This window comes from Myotis davidii, unplaced genomic scaffold, assembly GCF_000327345.1.
Source record: "Myotis davidii unplaced genomic scaffold, ASM32734v1 scaffold199, whole genome shotgun sequence".
NCBI classification, from domain to species: Eukaryota; Metazoa; Chordata; class Mammalia; order Chiroptera; family Vespertilionidae; genus Myotis; species Myotis davidii.
Genome location: NW_006290680.1, coordinates 3048568 through 3061044, shown reverse-complemented (window position 1 = coordinate 3061044; position 12477 = coordinate 3048568).

The window sequence follows — 12477 nt, the reverse complement described above, 5'->3', positions numbered from 1 at the left end:
AAAAAAAAAAAGACCGTACCCTTTTATGTAATGATGTTTACTTTGAATTTATATTAGTTCACACAAACACTCCATTCATGCTTTTGTTCCGGCCCTCCGGTCCAGTTTAAGAACCCATTGTGGCCCTTGAGTCAAAAAGTTTGCCTACCCCTGGTCTAGGGGCTAGCACCAGGGGGTCTGTTGTCTTCCCTGAAATGGATGTTTTTGGTCTTAAAAACAGTTTTTTTGGCCAGCTCTATACCTGGCTGTTTCACATACTTCATCTCATTTATTTCTCATATCAACTCTAGGAGGGGGGAGCAATTATCTGTGATCTACAGCTAAAGAAATTGAGGCTCACCCAGCATGTAACTGGGTGAACTGAAATTTAGACTCAGGGCTATTGGACTCAAGTCAATCATCACAGCCTCCTGAGAACTCTCAAATCTGCTCCTGCCTCCCAGTATCCACCACCATTATCCTAGGCCAGTGGTCAGCAAACTGGTCAGTCAACAGAGCCAAATATCAACAGTACAATGATTGAAATTTCTTTTGCGAGCCAATTTTTTTAAACTTAAATTATATAGGTAGATACATTGTTATTAACTTAATTAGGGTACTCCTAAGGCTTAGGAAGAGCCACATCAAGGGGCCAAAGAGCCGCATGTGACTTGCGAGCCGTAGTTTGCTGACCATGGTCCTAGGCCAACCTGCCATCGATGGTTCTCTGAACCATGGTGATAGACTCTCCCTGCACTGCACTTCATGTCTTGCTCCCAACATACTAAAATCTTAGTTTCTCAAGGGCGGGGACCTTGCATGTCCATTAATGAATCTCCCGTGTTTAACATCATGCCTGGCACATGGAAGGCTCTCACAAACGTTAGGAATAAATAAGTGGGTGGGTGATTAGATTTATAGTTTAGAAAAATTATCCTGGTGGGTGGGATTTGCCTACTTGTTCATCCATCCATCCACCATCCATCCATCCATTCATTTATCCTTCATTCTTGTCTGTCCAATCAATCATATATCAGATCAGGAAAAAGGTAAAACACAAGGTAAGACACCATTGAGTGCTATTAGGTCAGACTCAAACAGGTTTTATAAAAGGGCTCTTTGATGAAGGAAACATATTTCTTATTAAAGAATGAATCAAGTCCTAACCAGTTTGGCTCAGTGGATAGAGCGTCGGCCTGCGGACTGAAGGGTCCCGGGTTTGATTCTGGTCAAGGGCATGTACTTTGGTTGCCGGCACATCCCCAGTAGGGGGTGTGCAGGAGGCAACTGATCGATGTTTCTCTCTCATCGATGCTTCTAACTCTCTATTCCTCTCCCTTCCTCTCTGTAAAAAATCAATAAAATATATATTAAAAAAAGAATGAATCAAGATAAAAGAAGGCACTTTTTATGAGTTAACATGTCTCAAAAGTTGGACCTTCATCTAAAATATTAAACTACAACCTGTACCGTTTCTGATTTTCTTCATAGATGATCAGAGACAGCTTGAGTAATTCAAATACAAGCGAAATTCTGATTCCTTGCCTGTTAGAAAGCCACTTGCACTTCAGGGTGCAAAATAGAGATTGCAGACATATTAATATTTAAGAGCTTGGAGCCTAAGCTAAGGTACAGGCATGTAAAACAAGTACCCGATTACAGAGCAGATTTTTATAATGTCCAGTCAGTTGGAGGTTCATAGAGCCTCACATGTAGGGCCCCTGTCCACCTGGGTGCCCCAAGAGCACCAGGGAAGCCAGCTCTTCCGCTGAGGTTGGGGTTTGGAGCTGTTGGCACCCCAATAGCTGGGGAGTCCTCGCTGCTTCCACAGACTTTTGCCTGTGGTCAGCGTTAACAAAGGTAGCTAGGTGAGGAGGGGCAAGATTACCAGTGGAGGAGCCTCATAAATATGAGATGAGATGGCCGGGATGGAAATGAAAGTTGAGATGCTCAAAAATAAAGCGTAAAAGAGGCCGGGCCCTGTATAAGAACGGGATTGATCTCTGCACGCTGACAGAATGTACGATTTCCCTTCACTTTACTACTGTGCTTCTGTTTCTATAGAAACCACCAATTTTATAGACACATTGGCTCTGTGAGAAGGCGTGGGGAGTTCAGTTTGAAGCCAAGTACCATCAAGGCACCAGCACTTCCAACCCCGGGGAGGGGGGCTTTCTTCCTTGCTAGCTAACTACCTCTCCTGGGGATAGTTAATGATCACCAGGCTCGGAACCTGTCAGGATTATTATAATAACACTGGCAGTGCTTCTTCCCTGCCAGAGAGCCCCCAAAGACATAGCTAGTTCTAGGGTTCCTAGAGCATTCTCACAGAGGGCAGCCTGCATAGCTTCCTTCCTTTCTTCCATTCATTTGTTCTTCAGATACGTACTGATATCTTAGCACCAGACACTACGCCAAGCCCCGGGGGAGTCCACACTACAGTAAGGGAGACAGACAGGCAAATCAATAGCTTTATTTCAGTTCTACAAGAGAGGTTTTTCTGGCCAGGGCTCCCTTAGCGCGAAGTGCATGGTTGCGGGTGGATCTCAGGGATGTTTTGGCAGAGATAAGCAATATAGGAGTGGTTCATTTATGTTTGCCACTTGACAAGCTACCCTGAAACCTAGTAGTATAAACCAACAATGGTTTTACACATTCATGGTCCTGTAGGTTGGAAATGAGGGCAGTGGAAAGATTTGTCTCTGCTCCATAATGGTTGGGGCCTCAGCTGTGATGGCTCCAAGGCTAACGATGTCTGACCTGGCTCAAGTGGGTTTGTTTATTTTGATTATTAGTTCTTCTCCTGGTATATGGCTGGGCTGGAATGTCCAAGAGTGGCTCTTCTATCCGCATGTCTACACCTGACTGGGACGGCTAGAACAACTGAGGGCTAGTTGGCATCAAGCTCTCTCGCCAGTAGCTTGGGCTTCCTTACATCATGGCCTTCTCAGGATAGCTGAAGTTCTTTTATGGCTGTGGATGCTGTGAGGCTTATTATAACCTAGCCCCAGAAGTTCCAAAGCAATACTATCACTGCATTCAATTGGAAAACCAGCCATCAAGGCTAGAGCAGATGTAAGGGGAGGGGAGGAATAGGCTCTGTCTCTCAGTAGGGGAATGGCAGGCTTGTGTGGGGAGTGAAGGCATTGATGGCAGACACCTTGGAGATGAGCTTCCCCATTGAAGCTTCCCAATTTTTGTTTTTAGGACTGTGGTGGGACCCTAATGGAGAGGAAGTCCATGTTGTGATGGGGTTATTGTTGGACAATGGATCCAATAGGTGGGATGAGGACAACATGGGTTGTTGTCCATACGGTGAGGACTCTTGGCTCAGATTTTGATACAGGGAGTGTGTTCCCAGCTGTGTTTCCATGTGACACAGGTCTTAAAAATATCCCTGGACAATTGGATATGTGGGTCTGATGTTCAGAATGGAATCAGGCATGGCGACATAGATCTGGCAGTCATTATTCTAGCAGGGGCTATTAGTTATATATAGCAGACTCCAACCTACATTGGCATAAACAAAAAGGAAATTTATTGGGTCATTTAATTGAAAACTTCTAGGGTTGTGTCCTTCATGTATAGCTGGATCAAGGGTCTCACATGAGGTTGTCAGTTCCCGGTCTCTCTCTCATCTTTTCACCTTGCCTTTTATGAACCGGTGGAACTCCTTCCAAGGCATGATTCCCTCTTACAACTCTAAGATCAGTGGAAAAGAGCTGCTCATCACCAACCACTCAAAGCCTAGGTCATACTTGCATTGGTTTGTGTTAAGTCACATGACCATCCTTAAACCATTCAGACTGGCCAAAGGCACATGGTGGTCTCATTAAGTGTCCACGCCTGAGTGAGAATGGGAGGGGGAGCTGATCTAGGTGTTCTAAGAGACAAATGATGAATGGATAGAGAGAGACCGAACACTGCCCTCTCCAGATGGTAATTGAGGCCTTGGGAATAAATGAGGTATAGGAAGAGTGTGTTATTGAGTGAGAATGGGGCCATGACAAGGTTCTGAGAAATGGGGTCATGGACGGGCTAAGAAAGTAGACACCATCAAGAAGGCAGAGATGGGGTCTGAGGGATAGTGGGAGGAAAGCCAGTGGTATATAGCTTTCTAGAAACCAAAGGAAGGATGCTGTTCAAAAGCATGGAGTGGTCAGCATTGGAGATGCCTTGCAGAAATCAAGTGAGAGTCACTCATTCATTCAGCAGATACATACTGAGCACCTACTATGTGCTAGACACTGTTCTAGGACTGACAATATATTTTTATTGATTTCAGAGAGGGAGAGGGAGAGAGAGAGAGAAACATCAATGATGAGAGAGAATCATTGATCAGCTGCCTCTTGTACGCCCCCTACTAGGGATCAAGCCCACCACCCAGGCATATACCCTGACTGGTAATCAAACCATGACCTCTGGTTCATAGGTCGACACTCAACCACTGAGCCACGCCGGCCAGGCTAGGACTGGAAATATAAAAATAAACAAAACAGACATACTTTCCTGCCGTTGGGGATCTTACAGCTCAGGCAAGAATGAAGAGTGGTCACTAGATTCAATGACAAAGTGGACGCTTGCCGGTGACCTTGGTGGGAAGTTTCAGTGGAGCTCTGGGGTCAATGGCAGAATGTGCTGGGTGGGAGAGTGAATGGAAGGTGAGATGATGGGAGAGTCCTCACAGCTCTTGCAAGAAGTTTGGTTGAGCCCTAGCTGGTTTGGCTCAGTGGATGAAGCATCAGTCTGCAGACTGAAAGGTCCCAGGTTTGATTCTTGTCAAGGGCACAGGCCCAGGTTGTGGGCTCGATCCCCAGCGGGGGGACGTGCAGGAGGCAGCCAATCAATGATTCTCTCATCATTAATGTTTCTATCTCCTCCCTTCCTCTCTGAAATCAATAAAAATATATATTTTTTAAAAAGTTTGTTTGACGAAGGGAGTAGAGAAAAGGATCTGGGGCTGGAGTGGAAGGGACATTGGTGAACATCTTTAGGTTTGTGTGTTGTTTTTTAAATGAGAGTGGGCTCTCCCTTTCTGTGTGTATGTTACTTATTCTTTTATAGCTGCAAATTGATACTGTGTAGTGTCTGGTTCCCTGGAAAAGACATCTCTGTTGTCTATGTGCCTGAAGGAGATACAGGTAGGGTCTGGAGGGAGAGAGGTAATAATAGAATTTTCTCTGCCCCCAAGGAGAAGGTCAGAGGGGTCCTGCCATCCAGAGGAGAGGGGAGGAGACCGCCATTCCACCTTCCTTTAGTGACTGTGCTACCAGGGGACGGGGAAAGGCTGGGAGGATGCATTTTCACAGGCTCAAGTCTCTCCATCCTAAACACAACAAAATAAATAATTCAGCCTCCCTGTGAGTGAGTCTGCTTTCTTGATTCTAAATTCCTTCTTTCCCCCCATGGAGATAGCAGCTTGGGAATGGTAAATTGGGCGGACCCCAGGTAGTATGGGGGCAGGGGCAGGGATAATGTGGATAATTGGCCCCTGGATAATTGAGAGTTGATAATAATTAACCTGATTTTGGAAGCACGGTGCAAGATCGCATACCTGCAATTCTCAGGCAACCCTGTTAGAACCTCTTTATAACTTCTCCTTTTTCACCCGACTTTAAATCAGGGGGTCCATTTTGCTCCCCAGGTGACATTTGGAAAAGTCTGGAAATACATTTGATTGTCATGACTGGGGGTGGGGTGGGGTCATTACTGGCATCTGGTGGGTAGAGACCAGGATGTTGCTAAACATCCTACAGTGCTCATGGCAGCCCCCCAGCACAAAGAATTACCTGCTCAAAATGTTAGCAGTACTGAGGGTGAGAAGCCCTGGTGCTTTTTGTGGTGCAGGTGATGAAAGAAAGGAAGACGTGGTGCAAGGACTATATAAATATAAACCTCGGATGATTCGGAGACTATGCCAGAGAGTGAGGGCTGTTCAGTCCTGGGACTGAGTTTTGGCCAGAGAATTCAGTGGTCACACTTAGAGTCAAAACTCAGGGCCCTGATAACATTCTGACCCCGTGTCATGTGTGTGGCATTCTCTGCTGATGCCATAGCAGGGTCAGACCACAATCTGTTGTCCTTACAGCTAAAATACAGCAAAATTTGAACTCTCTGGGTTGCTTAGGTTTTGGGATTGCTGTTTTTTCCCCCCAACAAAAGCATAGAGTCACATAAATAATAATGTTTTCCTTTCTCTTTATGAATGCTGGACTTCTCAGGGCTGGGCAGCACTGTATTCTGGCATTCCTACCTGGTCTGGCCCAGCCACCTGCCCCAGGGGATGTGTCCACCTCTGGGCTCCTGCAGAGGGAGGTTCCCAGATGAACATGACTCTGATCTCCCACTTCTTAGTGGGTCTGGGGTCTGGGAGACTGAGAGAAGGCGGGTGTCAGCTCTGCATTCTCTGTCAGTGCCCCTCACCCGAGGCTGTGAGGTCTCTATCTGGCAAGTGGCCCAAACCCCCAGGGACACACGGAGCCACACTAACAGTGCACATGAACCCCTAGAACATGATGCTAAGTGAAAGAAGCCAGACACAACGGTCACATATTATATGATTCCATTTAGGTGAAAAGTCCAGAACAGGCAAATCCATAGAGACAGGAGGCAGATTGGTGGTGCTCGGGGCTGGGGGGAGGGGGAATGAGGAGTGACTGCTAATGGGTAGGAAGGGCGTTTTTGGGAGTGATGAAATGTTTTGGAACTAGATACAGGTGGTCCTTGCACAACATTGTGAATGTACTAAACATGCCATTGAATTATACATTTTTAAATGATTAATTTTATGTTAAGTGAATTTCACTGCAATTAAAAGAAAAGATAACTCAATGGACAGAGAGGCTCAGCTGGCCAGTAGATGGGCCACTGCACCCTGGGACTACTGCATGGTGTAGGGGATGGTTGGGAACCAGGGGAGAGGCTCTCCCTCAGGGGAGCCAGCCCCTGGCAGGCCTGACGGGAGAGGTCCTGCCCTGTTGGACGCTGGAAGCAGGGAGCATCTGCTGGGGTTTGGCTCTTTCAAGTCCCATTGGAAGAGATAAATGAAGCTTTGCATCGGCTTCATGGCAGATTAGTCCCAGGAGAGGCGGCCAATGCTCTGGCAGACACATTTAAATCCTCCTCAATAGCGGCTTCCTGCAGGATAGAAGGCCGAGCTCGGGAGGGGGCATAGGAAATGGACCTTTCTACTTACCCTCCACCCCCATTGTGGTCCACCCTGGGGGGCACATGATGCTTGTGTTTAGTCCCAGATCTGAGATAAACTATCCACCAGCATTGGGTAGTGGTGACAAAAACCAAATAGCAGTCATTTATTCGCTGTGTGACCTTGGGCAGACTATTTAACCTCTCTGTGCTCCAGTTTCCTTATCTGCAAAATGATGATGATAATGCCTGTCCCACAGGAACTTGTGGGGCTTAGACTATATAAATATATGTACTTATATTTATATATCTATGTATATATCACATAAATATAATATATAAATACATTTAACATACATTTTAATGCTAATTATTATATAATATATAAGGTAATATCAATATAGAAATATTTATATTTATATAGACTATAAACACCATATATATAATATATACCATGTATGTAATATGATAGACACACAATGTCTGGCCCACCAATGATGCTGGTGAATATTCAGTTCACCTGTAAAATGGTGGATTGGGTTCATTCATTCATTCATGGAGTTTGTTGAGCTCCTACTATGTCCCGGGCACAGGGACTACACAGTGACTAAGAGGATCATATTCTCTGCCTTCATGGAGCATGCATGCCAGTGGAGAAATAAAATACGATATCAGAGACAACCATGACTGCAAATTCTGGTAAATACTATGACTAAGAACAAGTAAGGAAGTGCTTAAGGTAGAAATAGCTGAGTGCGGGCTTTCTATCAGGTGATTGGAAAAGGCTTCTATAAGGAGATGCTATATAAAATAGACCTGGCCAAAGAGAAGGTCTGTTCATGTGATACATGGGGAGCTTTTCAGGTGGAGAGCACAGCAGGTGCAAAGGCTGTGAGGTGGGAGAGCATCAGCCTGTTCAAGGAGCCGAGTGAAGAGCAGTGAGGAGGGGATGGCTCGCAGGAATGTGGCTCCAGAGGAGGTCTGAGGAGAAGGGGTTGGTGTGCACATAGTGAGCACCTCGCCCCCCTGTTCCAGGAGTGAGTTCTATCTGAGTGTAAAGTGAAGCCCGTGCAGCACAGCCAGTGACTGGGTTTTGGCTGTAGGAGCGTCACTCGGCTGCTGAGAGGGAGTCGCTTTGGAGAGCTCTGTGAGTGGACTGGGAAGAGCAGCTGCAGGTCCCTGTGTTTGTCCCCAGGGGAACCAACACTGCTTTCTCGTCTGCTTGGGAAGGTAGATGTCCCAGCAGGAGATCCTTTGGGTCCTCCAGCTCTAAGATCCTAAATGGACATTCCCTCTGCTCTCCCATCTTTTGCTCTTGTAGAAAATCACTCACCGGTCCATGGGGGAGTACTGGGCACAGGGGTGTGGAAGGTGCTTTTTGGAGGTAGACGAACCCAGGTCCTCCCTGAGCTCCTTAGTTTGCTGTCTTTACCCATGAGTTATTGACCCCAACGGATGAGGTTTAACTCATGACCAGATGCCTCCGGAGCAGAGGGGCTTCAGTAATGTCAAGGAGGTTTACTGTGTTGAACTGTCAGCTGTGTGGCTGCATCCTTTATGAAGGAGGACGGAAATGGGAAGGATGCAGCAGCAAGGAAAGTGGGAGATCTGGGCGGCGTGGAGGGTGTGCCTCCTATTTTGTCTGTCCGATTTGCTTCATTCCGGAGAACTGGAGCCACTGGGCAGCAGGGGTGCCCTAGGAGGGCCTGCTGCTGTTCAGCACCTGGCGCCAGGGAGAAGGCGTGTGAGCCGCTGGGTCTTCAGTGGGCAGCATTTCGCATCAGGTCAGGCTTCCGTGCCTGCTCAGCTCCAAACATTGGCAACAGCTTCAAACCTGAAGGCTCTACACACCCAGCCGCAAGCCAGTCCCCCAAAGGGATGACTTTAGAGCAGTTGGGTCCGTTTCAGCAGCTGGTGAGTTCTGATCTTAGTGCTCTGGGCTGATATCCCTGGGTGTCTAGGGACTTTGGGGACACTTTTCACACTGACATTTTCCTAACCTCAGCCCTTTTGGCAGCCAGGCAACTAGGCTTCTGCCTGCATGTCCTTGTAATGGGAGTCTGGGCTGAGCCAGGAAACCCTGCTGAAAGACTTCGTTCCCCCTCAAGTTGCATCTGAGTTTTGGTCAAATAAGTGGGTGTTTGAAATCAATGCCATAGAAAAACTTCAAGTGATAATAAATCCTGAGCCTTCCTCCTGAAGAATGGAACTGCCAAGGCCTGTTGCAGAGTTGAATAAGCAGTTGATGTAAGTCTTTCTCCATTCATTCAACAAGCATTTATGGATGGCTGACCTCAGTAAGAAAGTAATAATAGACATTTACTGAGCACGTCTTGTATGCCAGGGAGTGCCAAATTATTCTGTGCATATTATCTCTTGGAATGTTCTGTCAACTTCATGAGGATGGTACTTCTGATATCCTTTTTGGGGATAAAATAACTGAGACCTAGAAGAGTTTTCCACTGGTAATTTAGCCACAGCTATTGGTGGTGCTACCTATACGGGTATGAGAGAGAACAAGAAAAAGCCCCTTTCATTCTTAGTCTAGTGCAAAGAGGCAGATTCTCGACAAACACCTAGACAAGTACAAAAATGATAAAGGCAATGAAACAAAGTCCAGAAAGAGGGTGTGGGGGGTACTAGCCTAATCTTTTTTTGGATGGGGATGGCCAGCAAAGGCTTCCATGGGCAAAAGCCATTTAAGCCCAAGTCCATCTCCCACCTGGAAATCCCGCACTTGGGTTCTGCCATCAGTTTAACATATTCTTCTCTGGGAGCTATGGCTGGGATGGGTGATAGATGATTTTTCTTTCCTCTCACTTGCTGCATGTCCCATCCTCCTCTTGTCCCTCTTATCCCTTGCCAACCCGTATGGACATGCCATATTGTTTCTATCTGCAGAACGTCTTTGGACTGGGCATCTGCAAATGCTGCATGATACCTTTGGAATCAAATCTCTATTGATTGACTTCTCAGGATGGTGGTTCCCCTTGGGTGGCCTCACTTTCACTTTGACCACGGCCTGGGTTTCTGTAGTTGAGTGTTCTTCCTCCTCGACTCAGCCCTTTGCTCCTGCTCTCATTCTTTGGAGACAGCTGTGTTTTGCTCTTTTTGGTGGGAATAATGACTTCTCAGCTGCAATGTGTGACGGCCTCTTGCATGACATTCTCTGGGTTGTGCCTTTTAATGTTACAACTACAGGGGCCACTGAAGACAAGGCTATTTGAGCATGTCATGCCCAATATCATATAGCCAGCCTCCCCCCTTCATAATGGGTAATTTTGTACTGGGAGAATAATCCCATTTTACTAACAGTTCCTTCCCCAGCCTCAAAAGAGTTCTTGGCCAAGCAGGGACTATGAGAGTAGCTTGTGAAGTTTAAGTTGAGAGGGAGATAATTTACTTTATTTCATCTCTCTGTCCAACAAATACTCCCTGAATGGATAAGAGGATACGCTTGAGTTTTTGTTGGGTAGATAAAGATAACACGAATCCTTCCTTTTCAACACTCGTCACTCTCTATCACTCTACCCTGCCTCTCCCCCCAACCCCCCGCCCCCTGAGACCTTATTTCTGCATGAAATGTTATTTTTTATTAATGATACCATTTGTTTACTTACTTGTTTATTACATTTCTTTCTTGCTAAAATGTAAGCCTTTTGAAAGCCAGACCCTTGCCCGAGTCACTGCCATCGCCACACGTGTTAGTTGAGAATGCCGCTCATAGTAGGTATCAAGTGCATATTTGATGAGTGAATGACAAATTGAATCAAAGGATTTCGTTCAATTTGATCAAACAGACACAATCTCAGCACCAACTCTGGGCCAACTACTGAGGTAGACATTGGATATGGAGTTAATAAGACAGACTCTGCTCTTAAGAAGAAAAGAAGGGAAAATGGGCAGACTCATTCCAGGGTGAGGCAGAAAGCTGGGGTCTCAGCTCTTCCCGTTTCTGAGCCAGTGTTGGTAGCAACATGGGCTGAAACGGAGGGAGTGGGAAAGAGCAACATGTGGAATGAAAGCACTCAGAGTCACATTCTACTTTGGAATTGGCTCCCCTTCCTCACCCAGAATTAGCTTAGGCCACCTTGCCCCCCAGGAGAAATTGACAGCCCATTGAAACTGCCGAGATGATTAAGTATTTACCACCAGAGTACTCTAAGCATTGCCATTTGGGGGAAACTCAGTAAGAGGCCTGACCCACGCAAGTGTATGAGAGCTGGTGGCACTTCTCCTCTTTCTGGGGATTATGCAGACACCTGCGACAGTGAAGGGAGCAAGTGAGTTGATAAAAGCGTCTCTGGAGAGCAAGTACTAAATGGTTTCTTTATGGCTCACCTCTCAAGGAACCTTCTGTTTAAACTGCTGGCAGTAAGTGCAGGTGAGACCTGTGAAGTTATTATAAATGCCGTTCAGAAGCCTAAGAACTTTATTTTTAATTGGGTTCTTTTCTTTCTTTTTTTTTTACCCCCAAACTACTAATGCAATATAAAGAATGAAAATTTATGATTTTTTTTAAGACACAGGAACTATTGAGAGAGAGAGAGAGAGAGAACGAGAACAAAGAGGCTATTGAAACACTAGACTTTCAGTAAAACCGAAACCATGAAGATCCCCATTCCTGTCCCTCCTTTCATTGCACAAGGGAGCCCTTCTAATGAGCCTGGGGGGAGGGGAGTCAGGCTGGAAATATGGGGTGTGTGTGTGTGTGCAAAAGTAGGTTTACAGTCCTAAGGATGCAAAACACAGAGTTTATTCTTGTATTATTGCTTAATTGTTGTATTATTTTCCATATGAACAACTGTAAACCTGCCTTTGCCCTGCCCTACAAATACCCTGCACAGCATGCAACTGAATGAGAAATAGGCCTCAGTGAGGGGGAAGCACAGCGTTGTTACTGACGTGGAAAAATGCAGAGCCAGAAACTTCATGTTCTGTTGAACTCTTTCTTCCCCAGAGCCTTTCTCTGGTCCTTCTCTCCTATGTTGCCAGCAATTTAAGGCCTAACCGTTTTATAGTTGGGGCTTAAAAACAAGTCAGTTAAAGTTTTCTAGAGCTTTCCTTGGAGGGCACTGTGAGGAAATAGAAAGAGTCATGAAGAACGGAGTTCAGATCCTCACTCGCTTGAGTAGGGAGGACATGAGTGCACCATTCCTAAGTTGTTCCAAAACCTTGTGATTTCAAAAATGTTCTCCAACGATTCCAGAAGGTGAACTGGGGGCAATGGGTAGAAACTCTAGGATCAGATTTTGTTTGATAATAATGAGGAGGACTTTTTTTAACAACTCGCTGTAATGATGGCTTGGGCTGCCTCCTGGGGAAGTGAGGTTCCAACTCTGAAGCACAGAG